The sequence below is a fragment of the Rhinoderma darwinii genome, chromosome 2 (genome assembly GCF_050947455.1).
Source record: "Rhinoderma darwinii isolate aRhiDar2 chromosome 2, aRhiDar2.hap1, whole genome shotgun sequence".
Lineage (NCBI taxonomy): Eukaryota > Metazoa > Chordata > Amphibia > Anura > Rhinodermatidae > Rhinoderma > Rhinoderma darwinii.
This window is the reverse complement of record NC_134688.1, coordinates 271210655-271224825: the sequence shown is the minus strand read 5'-3', so window position 1 is coordinate 271224825 and position 14171 is coordinate 271210655.

Genomic DNA, 14171 nt, shown 5'->3' with positions numbered 1-14171 from the left:
CTTACAACTACAAAGGGTTACCTTGATTTACAACCATGTATTTGATCACATGTCACACACAGCCATGTACAAAACCAGTGTAACTAGTATTCACATCTGGAGGTGATGCATCAGATTGAGCAAACCATTAATATTTCCAACAGACATGATATTAGTATGTTAAATAACTTTTAGCTTCATGCTTATTGCATACCTCCCAACCGTCCCGGATTCAGCGGGACAGGTCTGGATTCTGGGCAGTGTCCCGCTGTCCCGAGCGGCCGGTGCTATGTCCTGAACTCCCGGTGTCAAATGTGTCTGCGTCCTCAGGATGCAGATATAGTTGAACCCAATGCTTTAGCAGGGAACGGTCGGCTCCATGCTTCAGTTTTAGTACAGAGGACCCCCTGGGCACAGCGGTACTTTAAGCACTCAGCCCAGGGAAGTCCTTGACGTTACTGTCACTGTCCATTTACAGCTCCCTGCTTCAGCATTAGTACAGAGAACTCCCAGGGCACAGCACTACTTTAAGAGGTCAGCTCGAGGAAGCCCTTGACGTCACTATACACATATTGACAGTGACTTCAGGGGCTACTCCTGGAGCGGAATTCCTGGCCTATTTATAGGGGGGTGACACTATCTTTTAGGGGATGTGGCACTATCTAAATGGGCACTGGCACTTTATCTGTGGACACTGGCACATGGAGCAGCTAGGGTGCATTATACTGTATAGGGGCAGCTAAGGCAGCATTATACTGTATGGTGGCAGCTAAAGGGGCGTTATACTGTATGGGAGCAGCTATGGGGCATCATACTGTATGGGGGAATTTATAGGGACATTATACTGTGAGCAGCTGAGGGGGAATTATAGTGTTTGGTGGCAGCTAAAGGGGCATTATACTATATGGGGGCTTCTATAGGGGCATTATACTGTATGGGCAGCTGTGGGTGCATTATAGTGTATGGTGGCAGTTAAGGGGGCATTACTGTTTGGGGGCAGCTATGGGGCATTAAACTGTATGAGGATAGCTATGGGGGCATTATGCTGTATGGGACAGCTATGGTGAATTATGCTGTATGGGGGAATTTGTTTTGGCATTATACTTCATGGGGCATCTGTGTGGGCATTATACTGTATGGGGCATCTGTGTTGGCTTTATACTGTATGGTGCATCTATGGGGACATTATACTGTATGGTGGCAGATATGAGGGCATTCTACTGTATGGTGGCAGATATGAGGGCATTATACAGTATGGGGCAGCTGTGGGGGCATTATACTGTATGGCGACAGCTATGGGGCATTATTCTGTATGGTTCAGCTATAGAACATTATACTGTGTGGGTCAGCTATGTGGAATTATACTGTGTGGGAGGCACTATGGGAGAATGATACTGTGTGGGCTGAACTGGGTGTGTAAGAGTGGGGATTAGGCAGGGTTAGAGGCATGGCTTAAAAGGAAAGACACCCCTCTTGTTGTCCCTCTTTGCATTACTTGAAAGTTGTTAAGTATGCTTGTTGCTATGTATTAAAAGCAAGAATTTTCTTTTAAAATTTTTAGGCCATTTAAAACTTTATGCATTCAAACACACAAGTATGTCAGAGTGATTGTGAGGGCACAGAATCTGTGCCCACACGATTATTGGCAGCGATGATTGACAGCTGCCCACCTGCACTACTGTTCAGGATCAGTGAAATTCCATCCCCAGGCCTTTTAAACTCTAAACAAAGACGATCGATGTTGATTGCTCTGCTGACAGAGCCCCTTCCCTTTGTCATGTCACGGTCAGCTTCGGCATCATGCTCACCTGACAACCCTGGACCTAACAGAATAGCAATGATGTAATGTCATACAGATATTCGAGCAAATAAAGATTAGTCATTGTATAATAAGTTCTACAACTTTCCAACATATTTTCTTTATCAATTCCTCAATGTTTTTCAAGATCTCTGCTTGATTTCATTCAATAGAAACCTTCAACATTCCTCACTATTTTAAGATATTTGCTTGGTGTCAGTGAATTGAAGTTTTCTTGGTTACATCCAAAGGCTTAACTTGTATTATCTAGTCATGTGACCTCATAATTGAACAGGAAGATCTGATAGCAAAAAGATGAACTTCATACCTAAGTGAAATGTAAAAAGGAATGTCAAATTTAGGGATCATATATAAGTACAGTTCGCTTTTTGCATGGCTTTTCACTCCCTTCCCTTTTAACTGCCTTTCACAGAATTACTGCTTCCAATTTATCTAGTGCACTTTTCTATCCCTTGGTAGAATAATAATAATTAAATATATATATTAGATTATTGATTGACTGCAATCATTACCTTCCTCTAGTGTCGCTCCCTGATAAAATGAAGCACAGTCTGGTTTTGTCCAACAGTCATTTTGTATTCTAAGCACTGGGGGCTTTAAATCACAATCCATTTTAGTAAAAAAAAAAGGACTTAAAAGTCATGTACAAATAAAGTAGATTTTTTTAGATATGTAAATGATATAGATTTATGAAAGAAAATGGTATTGCTTCTGTATTCCCATCCTACTGACCTTCAAAAATGCTGATGAATTGAAATCTTCCGGATTTTGCTTTTGCATTTTTTAACTATTTCACACAGACATTCTTAAAGGACTTATAAAGTTTAGGAAAGCCTTTTCCTGTACTTTCTGGACCATCTATTACACTGTGTAGTGAATCCGTTTAACAAAGGTTATGATCTCAACTGATGTGCTCAACATGGGCCTTGCTAGACTCAGAAAACTGTTGGGGAACCATTGGGAAGTGGTCGAGGGTAGATGGGTGTTGTTCACTATAGGGATGATCTATAGCGCTGTGCTTTGCCTGGGATGCAGAATGTTTTTCCATAAAGGTATGTGTGTCTCGCATTAGCCCCTCCCTCAAATTGTTTGCCCTGTCATGAATAGATACAGCATACATCTATTGTATATAATAGCCATATAGTGAGCAAATCAAATTAAACCACTACGTTAACAAAATATTACCACCACATAGAGATTCAATAAGGGTACTTAATACTATGTGTTTTATGTCAACAAAACAGATCACTGCACATTCTATGAATGTCTATGGGAAAAAAAATATGCCAAAGTGCATCAGCTTGCAGACAGCAAAATACATACAGAAAAAAAAACAATAGTGGAGACGCACCTTAAGGGTCCAATTTCATGGCCCGACGTGGGCTGTGTAAACGAGCGCCTATCAACGAGACTGCTCGTTGAACCCTATCACATGGAGCAATGATTGCTTATGTATGGGGACGAGCGCTCATTACTCAGATCATTCAACCCCATTCATTTTCGTCATGTCGGCAGCACATCTCCCTGATTACACAGGGAGATGTGCTGCTGACAACGATGATTTTTAATTCTGCATAAAAGAGCAGATCAGCTGATGAACGAGCGTTTGATCATTCATTGGCTGATTGTTGCCCTGATTACTCAGGGCAATGATCGGGAACGAGCGTTCATATGAACACTCGTTTGCCCGATCATTGGCCAGTGTATGAGGGCCTTTATACCGCCATACTCTTACAAAATTGTGTAACCATACAATGAATGAATAACAGCACCACACTGTGAGCAATTATTACCACCATACACAGGGCAAGTGAACAGAGTCCGCTATTAGGTGCAGTCATGGCCGGCCTTCGCTACTTCGCCACTGGCCCCCATGCTGTGAGTGGAACGCCAGCTGGTGAATATGCCTTGCACCGTGGCTACTGCTCGGGGCGCCAGCAGGTCAGGTGCAACTCACGGACCTTAATACTGGCTGTCCTGCGCTGCGGCTACCACTAACCCTCCTTGTCTTGTATCCTGAGTGATGATCAGGCATGATGACATCATTCAGGGCTCAAGACAGGGAGGAGACTATCTTACCATGCGTTTGTGGGGTGGTTTGAAACACAATTTCCCCAGAGCTCAGCACCAGGAGCATCAGTGGGCACAGTGTACTGTTTATGATAAGTCTAGCAGGTCAGTCAGACTTCATTTTTCACTTCCCGCTTTCCTAGAGTTGTTAACGTAATCATGGACCAAAATATATTAGATGGAAATTTGTAATGGGTATGTCAACCGATACCCGCCCTCCAGTGATTCATCCAGTTTCCAAATCATAGGTGATCGATATATATATCTCTGAGAGAAAAGATGACACTAGACCATTCTTGTATGCTCAAAATCCTTCTCTGCCGTTTATTGCCAAACTCAATTACAATACTATCATTCAGAAGGGGTGTAGGCTTGAGGTTAACCAATCAGAGGCAATGTGACAATATTTCAAATTCAGCCAATTACAGAAACACAATACATTCCAGATACATCATTATAATTCTTCACACATCAGGTTTGCAAATGGCCTTATCTCTCTTGGCAAGAATATTCCTGTAAGATGGGGGAGAAACACTCACATGCATTTTTGCCCTCCTCCCATCTCACTCCCTGCTCCTTAATTTCATGCCTCGTATGGGATCCAAGGTCAAAGATTGCACAGCTTAGAAACATGAAAACCTGTCTTAAAGGAGTAATGATTTTCTTATTCCTTACAAAAGAAACAAGATGAAGACTCCAGGCAAGATGGCCGCTGCACAAAATTAAATCATTTAAACATTATTTTAATCACTTTCACAACTCAAGCCATAACTTTTTTTGTCAACAGAGTGGTGGTAGGGCTTATTTTTTGCAGGATGAGTTCTAGTTTCTATTGGCATAGTAGTACGATATAATACTGTAAAACTAAAAAAGATTCTTTGTGTGCTGAAACTGGAAAAAAACAGATTCCTCCATTGTTTTTTGGGTTTTGTCTTTGATTGTTCGGTAAAAATGACTAAACTTTATTCTGCGGCTCAATATGATTACGGTGATACGAAATTAATATAGCTTTTTATATTTTACTACATTTACAAAGAAAAAAAACTTTGTTTAAAAAAATTAATGTTTTGTTTCACCACATTTAGAGAGCCAGAACTTTTATATATTTTCGTTAATTAAGCTGTATGAGCGTTTATTTTCTGCGGGACAAGTTGTAGCTTTTATTGGTATAATATTTTGTTACATACAACTTTTGATGGGACCAAAAAAATAGCCATTTTGGTGAGATTTTTTGGGGTATTTTTTACGGCATTCACCGTGCGAGTTAAATATGAAGTGATAAAAAGTTTCAACATTGAAACGTGGACAGCAGTTTTAATATTTTTTTCTGTTATACAAAAGATAGCCCTTGAGCAAACTGAGTAAAGGTAATTTCACAATACATTCTGCCGAGCTGTTTAACCCCTTAAGGACACGGACAATTTTGACCTTGAGGACAGAACGATTTTTTTATTCTTCCCTCTTTGCATCCCGGCGCTGAAAAGTTTATTTTTTTTGTACGACATAGCTGTATGAGACTTTGTTTTTTGCGGGACGAGTTGTAGGTACCTTTTTTTGGAACAAATTGATTATCCTTTTATTTATATAAATTTTTATTTTGTCAAAAATGTAGAAAAATAGCAGCTCCGCTGCAGTTTTAATTGTTATACATTTGTTGTACAGGTTGTCACGGTCGTCAGGATACCAAATTTGTGTATTTTATGCTTTGAGACTTTTATTTTAAAAAGTTTATTAATTGTAAAAAAAAATGTATTTCTGTGGTTTTTTTTTTGTTTTGTTTTTTTACAAATTTTTGCTTTTTTTCCCAATCCCATAGGGGGATTTTTTAACTTTAATGTACTGGCATATATCTATTATAAACAAATGTCTCACAGGGATGGATAACTGGTTAGGTGCAGCCAACATTGGTGTAAAGCACCCCCAAAATGTCACAGAATAGCAGACTCGCTGATAACATAGCATAAATTGAGAACAAAGAGTCCTAAAGCTATATGTAAAGTACAAAAAACTAATTTTATTACATATAATTTACATATCGAACAATTAATAAAAACATGGCGAGATTTCTAAAAAAGAAGAAGTTGCATGTGGGTCACTCACAAGTAATATATAACCATGGGGACATGAGCATAACGAGATATAGATAGCACAAAAACATACAGGTATGCAATATGATAGTAACTAGTAAATAATTGTAAAAGCAGCTGCTAGCTACTAATTATAAATCTCACATTGCTGTGACTGTATCACTCCAAACAAAAAAGGGGTATCCAGGACAGGAAACCCTTTACTCAAATACACATCCTACAGTTGAAACAGCATCAAAAATGCTCGAGAGGAAAAGACATCAATTCTTGATATTGTCTAAATGTACTGTGCAAAAGTCCCCGAGAACAGAAAAGAGTACCATCAGGTCCAAGTATAACTGCGGTATATAAGCAGGATGTGCAGAGTGTGCAAGGCTATTCATCTGGAGTCACCAGTTAAAGCCAGGAAGAGTCCACTCACCCATAGTTGGAAAGGTAAAGTTTGTGATCCACGTGCAGAGAAAATAGCCACCCCAACGCGCGTTTCGCTGTATCAGCTTCCTCAGGGGGTATACATACATATCAAAACATACATTACATACAAAAGCACCAAATGCCCAAAATTCATAACAATGGTAAATGGAGTGGGGGGCACCAATGAGAAATTCTGCACAGGGCACCCTATAGCCTAAGGCTGACCCTGGGTGCAGTCAGAGGGAGAATAAACGATAAATAAATCCAATGACATTTTTTTCTGATTGTGGACTTCTTCCAGCAACAACTCTCCTTTGCAAAGTTTTCTACCCAACTGTTGAAAGAAGAAAACATAAGGCGCACCAAAGTGTAATATCATCCAGGTAGGGGTGAATATTTCACCATATCCCAAGTGGGTGCTCCCTTGATTGAGTTGTGCAAAGGTAGCCACAATTCTCTTTTGTATACTCAATTCCCCCACAGATCCCCCCCATCCAGATACCCTAAGCAAAGAATTTGAAGCTTTGATTCAAAGAAACAGAGCTCCCACCCATTTAACCCCTTCCCGCAGAGCCTCATTTTTCAAATCTGACATGTGTCACTTTATGTGGTAATAACTCCGGAATGCTTTCACCTATCCAAGCGATTCTGAGACTGTTTTCTCGTGACACATTGCACTTTAAGTTACTAGCAAAATTTGCTCGATATGTTCAGTATTTAATTGTGAAAAACACAAAAAATTAGCGAAAAATTGCAAAAATTAGCATTTTTCTCAATTTAAATGTATCCGCTTGTAAGACAGGCAGTTATACCACACAAAATTGTTGCTAATTAACATCACCCATATGTCTACTTTAGATTGGCATCGTTTTTTGAACATCCTTTTATTTTTCTATGACATCACAAGGCTTAGAACTTTAGCAGCAATTTCTCACATTTTCAAGAAAATTTCAAAAGGCCATTTTTACAGGGCCAGTTCAGTTGTGAAGTGGCTTTGAGGGCCTTATATATTAGAAACCCCCAAAAAGTAACCCCATTTTAAAAACTTCACCCCTCAAAGTATTCAAAACAGCATTTAGAAAATGTCTTAACCCTTTACACATTTCACAGGAATTAAAGCAAAGTAGAGGTGAAATTTACAAATTTCATATTTTTTTGCAGAAATAAATTTGTAATACAATTTTTTTTATAACACAGAAGGTTTTAGCAGAGAAATGCAACTCAATATTTGTTGCCCAATTTCTGCAGTTTTAGGAAATATCCCACATGTGGTCATAGCGTGCTACTGGAATGAAGCACCGGCCTCAGAAGCAAAGGAACACCTAGTGGATTTTGGGGCCTTATTTTTGTTAGAAGGGCTCTTGCAGTGACAAAACAGTAAAAATCCCCCAAAAGTGACCCCATCTGGGAAACTAGACACCTCAAGGAAATTATCTAGGGGTGTAGTGAGCATTTTGACCGCACAGGTTTTTTACAGAAATTATTGGAAGTAGGCCGTGAAAATTAAAATCAACATTTATTCAAAGAAAATGTAGGTTTAGCGATTTTTTTTCTCATTTCCACAAGGACTAAAGGAGAAAAAGCACCGCAAAATTTGTAAATCAATTTCTCCCGAGTAAAACAATACCCCACATGTGGTAATAAACGGATATTTGGACACAAGGCAGGGCTTAGAAGGGATGGAGTGCCATTTGGCTTTTGGAGATCACATTTAGCAGGAATGGTTTGCGGAGGCCATGTTACATTTGCGAAGCCCCTGAGGGGACAAAACAGTGGAAACCGCCCACAAGTGACCCCATTTCGGAAACTACACCCATTGAGGAAATTATATAGGGGTATACTGAGTGTTTTGACCCCACAGGTTTTTTGGATAAATTATTGGAAGTAGGCTGTGAAAATGATAATCTAAATTTTTTCAAAGAAAATGTAGGTTTAGCTAATTTTTTCTCATTTCCACAAGGACTCAAGGAGAAAAAGCACCGTAAAATTTGTAAAGCAATTTTTCCCGAGTAAAACAATACACCACATGTGGTAATAAACGGATATTTGGACACACGGCAGGGCTTAGAAGGGATGGAGTGCCATTTGGCTTTTGGAGATCACATTTATCAGGAATGGTTTGCGGAGGCCATGTCACATTTACGAAGCCCCTGAGGGGACAAAACAGTGGAAACCCCCCACAAGTGACCCCATTTTGGAGACTACACCCATTGAGGAAATTATCTAGGGGTATAGTGAGCGATTTGACCCCACAGTTTTTTTGCAGAAATTATTGGAAGTAGGCCCTGAAAATAATAATCTACATGTTTTCCAAGAAAATGTAGGTTTAGCTAATTTTTTCTCATTTCTACAACTCTATCCCGGCCTCTGCTGCCGTCATACACCGCTCTCAGTCAGCCCCTGCCTTCCCCCCCACCGGACCTTCCGGCAATCTCCCTGGAACTCCGGGAGGGCATGGGGACGCAGGTTGCTCCCGCTGCCCCTCCCCCCCCGGACCCTACAGCAATCACCCTGGAACTCTGGCCGGGCATGGGGACACAGGTTGCTCCCGCTGCCCCCCCACCGGGACCTTCCAGCAATCACTCTGGAACTCTGCCCCGGCCTGTGCTGCCTGCCGTCACACTCTGGCCCTGGAACTCTGCCCCGGCCTGCCCCTGCTGCTCACCACCGCCTCTGACATTTGTGAACATACCCCACTTTAACTTGATTTTAAATGTTTCACTTTCAGTATCAGAAATGTCATTCTTTGACATTTGCGCCTTTTTTATTTTCGATGCTGTTTGGTCACGAAAGGATCCCCTTATCTTGTGGCCTAGTCCTCTCCCCACCGCCTTGGAACTCTGCCCCGGCCTATGCTGCCTGCCGTCACACTCTGGCCCTGGAACTCTGGCCGGGCATGGGGATACAGTTTGCCCACCCCACCCCTCCGGACCCTACAGCAATCACCCTGGAACTCTGGCTGGGCATGGGGATGCAAGTTGCTCCCGCTGCCCCCCCCCCACCCCACTGGACCCTACAGCAATCACCCTGGAACTCTGGCTGGGCATGGGGATGCAGGTTGCTCCCGCTGCCCCCCCCCCACCGGTACCTTCCAGCAATCACCCTGGAACTCTGGCTGGGCATGGGGATGCAGGTTGCTCCCGCTTCCCCCCCCCCACCGGGACCTACCAGCAATCACCCTGGAACTCTGGCTGGGCATGGGGATGCAGGTTGCTCCCGCTGCCCCCCCCCACCGGGACCTACCAGCAATCACCCTGGGACTCTGGCTGGGCATGGAGATGCAGGTTGCTCCCGCTGCCACCCCACCGGGACCTCCCAGCAATCACCCTGGAACTCTGGCTGGGCATGGGGATGCAGGTTGCTCCCGCTGCCCCCCCCCCCCCCACCGGGACCTACCAGCAATCACCCTGGAACTCTGGCTGGGCATGGGGATGCAGGTTGCTCCCGTTGCCCCCCCACCGGGACCTACCAGCAATCACCCTGGAACTCTGGCTGGGCATGGGGATGCAGGTTGCTCCCGCTGCCCCCCCACCGGGACCTACCAGCAATCACCCTGGAACTCTGGCTGGGCATGGGGATGCAGGTTGCTCCCGCTGCCCCCCCACTGGGACCTACCAGCAATCACCTTGGAACTCTGGCTGGGCATGGGGATGCAGGTTGCTCCCGCTGCCCCCATACCGGGACCTACCAGCAATCACCCTGGAACTCTGGCTGGGCATGGGGATGCACGTTGCTCCCGCTGCCCCCCCACCGGGACCTACCAACAATCACCCTGGAAGTCTGACTTCAGAAAAAAAAAAAACGTGTTTTTTTTTCCGGAGAAGGTAAAAAGATCAGCGGACCGACGGGGACTTCCAGGAGGCCGGCGTGAGGTGGCTGCGCCTACCGCTCGAGCCCTGGAAGTCCGCCGCGACTTTTCTCACTCGAGGTGGCGGAGGCTCACACAGGGGGGCTGCCCCTGCCGGGATGCACAGTTCCCTCACGGGTCCTCTATCTCTCCGCACCCGGCTGCACTCTGCAGCACCGGCCACTCACATGCATGACGAGCTGACCGGAAGTGCTTGTCGGACGGGTGGACAGAACGGGAGTCGCCTTGGGCGCTGTTGAGCTCCCACAAGGAAGCTGCCGGCATGCACAAGCTCCCACTGGGCCCCTCTATCCAGGCCGCCCATCGCTAGACCCGCCGCTCGTACTTTGCTGCAAGTGGTCGGCCGCCGATATGCGTCGGTCACGCCGTGGAACTCTGCCCCGGCTGCCCCCAGGCATGCACAGCTTCCCCATGGCTCCTCAAACCCCCTCCCACGGGTGCAATAGGCAGGCACACGCCGCTTATACTCAGTACACTGCCGGGCGGCTGGAGACAACGGCACCCGCCGTGGGCGCTGTGGAGCTCCCACAAGGAAGCTGCCGGCATGCACAAGCTCCCACGGGGCCCCTCGATCCGGGCCGCCCATCGCCAGACCCGCCGCTCGTACTTTGCTGCAAGCGGTCGGCCGCCGATATGCATCGGTCACGCCGTGGAACTCTGCCCCGGCTGCCCCCCAGGCATGCACAGCTTCCCCATGATGCAGAGAGGCAAAGTCCCAGCGGGCAGAGTCACTCTGGCCCCTGGAACTCTGCCACGGCGACTCTGATCGCAGACTTGTACACCGCTACGGTCTGCAGGTGCTGCTGGATGCGCAGGCGCAGTGGCCTCTGCTGGCAGGCAAACACCGCGACGGTCTACACGAGCTGCTGGATGTGCAGGCGCAGTGGCCTCTGCTGGCAGGCAAACACCGCAACGGTATGCACGAGCTGCTGGATGCGCAGGCGCAGTGGCCTCTGCTCGCAGGCAAACACCACTACGGTATGCAGGAGCTGATGGATGCGCATGCGCAGTGGGTCAACTACCCACCGCGGACACTGACAGTCTCCCCCCTGGAACTCTGGCCCGGCCTCTGCTCGCAGACATACACCGCTACGGTGTCTGCCTGACAGCCCCGCTGACACACCACCTCCTAGCCGACCGGAAGTACATGGCAGGCGGCTTGGGACATAGCGGGACTACCCGCCGCCGCTGTGGAGCTCATACACTGTAGCCCCCCGGGTAATGCACAGCTTGCACACGGCTCCTCTACCCCGGGCTGCAATGGCCAGCACACACCCGCACATACACTCTGGAGCTGCCCGACAGCCCCCCGCTGACACGCATCCTCTTAGCCGACCGGAAGTACATGGCAGGCGGCTTGGGACATAGCGGGAGTATCCGCCGCCGCTGTGGAGCTCATACACTGTAGCCCCCCGGGTAATCCACAGCTTGCACACGGCTCCTCTACCCTGGGCTGCAATGGCCAGCACACGCCCGCACATACACTCTGGAGCTGCCTGACAGCCCCCCGCTGACACGCATCCTCTGAGCCGACCGGAAGTACATGGCAGGCGGCTTGGGACATAGCGGGACTACCTGCCGCCGCTGTGGAGCTCATACACTGTATCCCCCCCGGGTAATGCACAGCTTGCACACGGCTCCTCTACCTCGGGCTGCAATGGCCAGCACACGCCGCACATACACTCTGGAGCTGCCGACAGCCCCGCTGACACGCATCCTCTTAGCCGACCGGAAGTACATGACAGGCGGCTTGGGACATAGCGGGACTACCCGCCGCCGCTGTGGAGCTCATACACTGTAGCCCCCCCCCCCCCGGGTAATGCACAGCTTGCACACGGCTCCTCTACCTCGGGCTGCAATGGCCAGCACACGCCCGCACATACACTCTGGAGCTGCCTGACAGCCCCGCTGACACGCATCCTCTTAGCCGAGCGGAAGTGCATGGCAGGCGGTTTGGGACATAGTGGGACTCCCCGCTGCCGCTGTGGAGCTCATACACTGTTGCCCCCGGGCATGCACAGCTTCCCCACGGTTCCTCTATCCCCTCCACGGGTGCACTCAGCAGGCACAACCCGCTTATACTCCCCGCTGCTGCTGCCGATAATGATGATGACCATAATGATCATGATGATGCGCAAAGGGTTATCTACCAGCGGACAGTGCCACTATCGCCCTGGAACTCTACCCCGGCCTCTGCTGCCGTCATACACCGCTCCCGTTACCAGCAAATGCTGCTGCTGATCTATGATGATGATGCGCAAAGGGTTATCTACGAGCGGACAGTGCCACTATCGCCCTGGAACTCTATCCCGGCCTCTGCTGCCGTCTTACACCGCTCTAAAGCTGCTGCTGCTCAAGCACAGAGTCAAAGTCCCACTATCGCCCTGGAACTCTATCCCGGCCTCTGCTGCCGTCATACACCGCTCTCAGCTGCAGCTGCTCAGGTACAGAGTCAAAGTCCCAGCGAACAGTGCCACTATCGCCCTGGAACTCTATCCCGGCCTCTGCTGCCGTCATACACCGCTCTCAGTCAGCCCCTGCCTTTCCCCCCCCACCGGACCTTCCCGCAATCTCCCTGGAACTCCGGGAGGGCATGGGGACGCAGGTTGCTCCCGCTGCCCCCCCACCGGGTCCTTCCAGCAATCACCCTGGAACTCTGGCTGGGCATGGGGACATAGGTTGCTCCCGCTGCCCCCGCACCGGGACCTTCCAGCAATCACCCTGGAACTCTGGCTGGGCATGGAGATGCAGGTTGCTCCCGCTGCCCCCCCCCCCCACCGGGTCCTTCCAGCAATCACCCTGAAACTCTGGCTGGGCATGGGGATGCAGGTTGCTCCCGCTGCCCCCCCACCGGACCCTACAGCAATCACCCTGGAATTCTAGCTGGGCATGGGGATGCAGGTTGCTCCCGCTGCCCCCCCACCCCACCGGACCCTACAGCAATCACCCTGGAACTCTGGCTGGGCATGGGGACATAGGTTGCTCCCGCTGCCCCCCCACCGGGACCTTCCAGCAATCACCCTGGAACTCTGGCTGGGCATGGAGATGCAGGTTGCTCCCGCTGCCCCCCCCCCACCGGGTCCTTCCAGCAATCACCCTGGAACTCTGGCTGGGCATGGGGATGCAGGTTGCTCCCACTGCCCCCCCCCACCGGACCCTACAGCAATCACCCTGGAATTCTAGCTGGGCATGGGGATGCAGGTTGCTCCCGCTGCCCCCCCCACCCCACCGGACCCTACAGCAATCACCCTGGAACTCTGGCTGGGCATTGGGACATAGGTTGCTCCCGCTGCCCCCCCACCGGGACCTTCCAGCAATCACCCTGGAACTCTGGCTGGGCATGGAGATGCAGGTTGCTCCCGCTGCCCCCCCCCACCGGGTCCTTCCAGCAATCACCCTGGAACTCTGGCTGGGCATGGGGATGCAGGTTGCTCCCGCTGCCCCCCCCACCGGACCCTACAGCAATCACCCTGGTACTCTGGCTGGGCATGGGGACATAGGTTGCTCCAACTGCCCCCCCCCCCCACCGGGTCCTTCCAGCAATCACCCTGGAACTCTGGCTGGGCATGGGGATGCAGGTTGCTCCCGCTGCCCCCCCCACCGGACCCTACAGCAATCACCCTGGTACTCTGGCTGGGCATGGGGACATAGGTTGCTCCAACTGCCCCCCCCCACCGGGACCTTCCAGCAATCACCCTGGAATTCTGGCTGGGCATGGAGATGCAGGTTGCTCCCGCTGCCCCCCCCCACCGGATCCTACAGCAATCACCCTGGAACTCTGGCTGGGCATGGGGACATAGGTTGCTCCCGCTGCCCCCCCCACCGGGACCTTCCAGCAATCACCCTGGAACTCTGGCTGGGCATGGAGATGCAGGTTGCTCCCGCTGCCCCCCCCACCGGGTCCTTCCAGCAATCACCCTGGAACTCTGGCTGG